Consider the following 2,837-nt stretch of genomic DNA (forward strand, 5'->3'; position numbering starts at 1 on the left):
TTCAGTACATAATGACTACATTTATTGTGGGGAGTTGGTACCTGTATGTGACAAGGTCTTAATTTTTCTTTCATTCAGTATCCCTCTGATCTCTCCCTGGTCCTTATAACTCTTGGTCCCCTTTTCATTTGCAAATGCTCTACATCTATTTTTACTTCATATCTTCTTTTTCCCTCCTTACCCTACCCTCTCCATCCATCTCTTATTTCTCCTCCTATTTGTAAAAAATCTTATTATTATCTTTTATTTTGTTCTTTATCTATCTATATTTTTTGGTTTCTCATAAAATAGATACTTAAGCTTGTATTCTGATTTATTTCACTCAAGATTATTAAGTGTACCCATTAAGCATACCCTAAAAATGACTAAAGATTATCTTTCTTTATGGCACAGTAATACTCCATTGTGTTTTAAATACCATATTTTCTTAATTTATTTATCTCAGGATAGGATGAGCTCAAAAAAACCTAGAACCCAGTGAAATAAATGACCTAATCAAGAAATGGACAGCCAAAATGAACAAAGACTTCTTAAAAGAAAATGTACAAATGGCCAATGAATACAGGAAGCAATGTTCAGCATCACTGGCTATTAGAGAAAGGCAAATTAAAATAACACCAAGATACCATCCTACTCCAGAAAGAATGGCTATTTCAAGACTAAATAATAACAAATGCTGATAAAGCTGCAGAGAAAAAAGAAACACTTTTACATTGTTGGCCGGAAAATAAACTAGTACAACTACTATGGAAATTGGCATAGAGAGTCTTCAAAATACTCAACTAGAAATTCCATAATGCTCATCTATTTACCTTCTAGATACCTTCCAAAAGAATTATAATTAGTGTATTACATTGATATAGTCATACCCATGCTTATAGCAATGCTACATGTAATAGCTAATTTTCATGTTTATTTCTTATACTTAAAATTTAATACTTCTTTGGTAAGGACATATGAAAGAAGCTAAAAACAATATTGAAATACATGAGAAAATGTGAAATAATTGTAAGCTGTTTAACCCAGCAAATTAAAAATTCTTTCACATTTATTCTGAGCTACATTAGTGACTTTATGAAAATCCTCATGGGTTGTGGTGTTGATTTATTTATGTATTTTTAACTAAATATTATTCCCCACTAGTTTTATTCTTCTTGACAGCAGATTACTTTCATCTTGCCTCTGTGGTACTGACTGTTTCTGGCATAAGGTCAGGCCTGGATTGGTTGAATGGATAAAAACAAGGTATTGTAAATTAAACTTCAATCAGAAATTCAAGGGCACGTTAGAAATTAATTTAAAATATTGTTCAATTACAAATACTTTTGTGAAATAAATGATATTTTACAAACACTAAAGGTCTTAAATTTACAATAATTTAATCTAGCAAAATACTTTTCTTGAGAGGAACTTAGAGGTGCAGCCACATGGAGCTTGTAGGGTACCCAAGCCCCAGCCCCTGGGCCTCAGCAGAGGAGTGGTTAGAGGTGAGGCATGCAGGCCCCTGGAGTCCCCACCCCCATGCACCGCTGGCCTCATGGCTGGACTGATACCTGGATTCACACCACAGAAAAACACTGAATCATAAAGGCCATTGTCCTGAGCCCCAGCCTTGATTTTGATTTAATTCACATGGATAAAGGTTATAAATTAATAACTATCACAAATTGTCATTTCCTAAACTGTGTTTGATGCTACTGTGTTGTTGATTGTATCACTTGGGCTAAGGTATTGTGATTGATCTAATCAGTTGTCCTTCCTTGTATAATGAAAATGAAAGGGTCTCAGACTCATTAGACTCAAAACCTGAAGACAAGCTATAACAGGAAGATCAAAGTATTAAACCGGGAATTAAAGCAAGGCCAGTACCAACAACAAAATTAGAAATGAGAAGACAGGATACAGTATGCTGTGCTCTGCTGCTGGAAAGAAGTGGGTCTTTCTATGGAGCATGTGGTCCTACACGTTAATACGGAAGTTAGAGGGCCACTAAAGCAGTATTGTCTCTTGTGACTTCTCCCCTGTCTCTGCCTTGCTTGTTACAGCTTCTTATGACACCAACATGATTATGCGAGACTCTTACACTGGTGAAAGGCTGAGGTCACTCCACTACACCTAGCTTGACTCCACTGTGGATGACAGTGATGTCCACATGAGTTCACTGAGATCTGTGTGCTTCTCTCCCAAAGCCTTGTACCTCACTACAGTGGCAGACGACAGGCTCCTCAGGATCTGGGCCCTGGAACTGAAGGATCCAATTGCATTTGCTCCTATGACCAATGGTCTTTGCTGCACATTTTTTCCAGATAGTGGAGTTATTGCCACAGGGACAAGAGATGCCCATGTCCAGTTCTGGACTGCCTGTAGAGTCCTGTCCTCATTGAAGCACTTATGCTGGAAAGCCATTTGAAGTTTCCTGACAACCTACCAAGTCCTAGCACTGCCAATCCCCAAGAAAATGAAAGAGTTCCTCACATACAGGACTTTTTAAGCAATGCTACACATCTTTTCTCTGTGGCAGAGTAAATCCTCCTGGCAAAGGAATAGTTGGAAGAAGGAGCCACACATCGGGTCCGGACTGAAACAGAATTTCTTTGGTATTTTAACAGAATGTAACAAGCCCCATCCCAGTGGACTTGCCATCTACCTTTTCCCTGTGGCATGTACAAGGCAGTTTCAGAGATTCCTCTTCACCCGTGACAGAGCCTTACCTTAAATCTTTGGTTCACTTGTAAACAGCACACGTTGAACTTGTAGTTGTTTGGCTTCAGAGTGCAGTTATTGATGTTGTTTTGATAATAAGTAAGCAGGCCTCCAGAGGCTCTCTTTAGTGGTGG

At 38.0% G+C, this 2,837-nt stretch overlaps 1 pseudogene; it reads left to right on the forward strand.

Annotated features, from left to right (window-relative positions):
* The first annotated feature begins 1,871 nt into the window (after window positions 1-1,871).
* LOC104847466 lies at window positions 1,872-2,550 on the forward strand (annotated as a pseudogene).
* The last annotated feature ends 287 nt before the right edge of the window (window positions 2,551-2,837 follow it).

Source organism: Fukomys damarensis, unplaced genomic scaffold, assembly GCF_012274545.1.
Source record: "Fukomys damarensis isolate Sample0158 unplaced genomic scaffold, DMR_v1.0_HiC HiC_scaffold_24, whole genome shotgun sequence".
In the NCBI taxonomy this organism is placed as follows: Eukaryota; Metazoa; Chordata; class Mammalia; order Rodentia; family Bathyergidae; genus Fukomys; species Fukomys damarensis.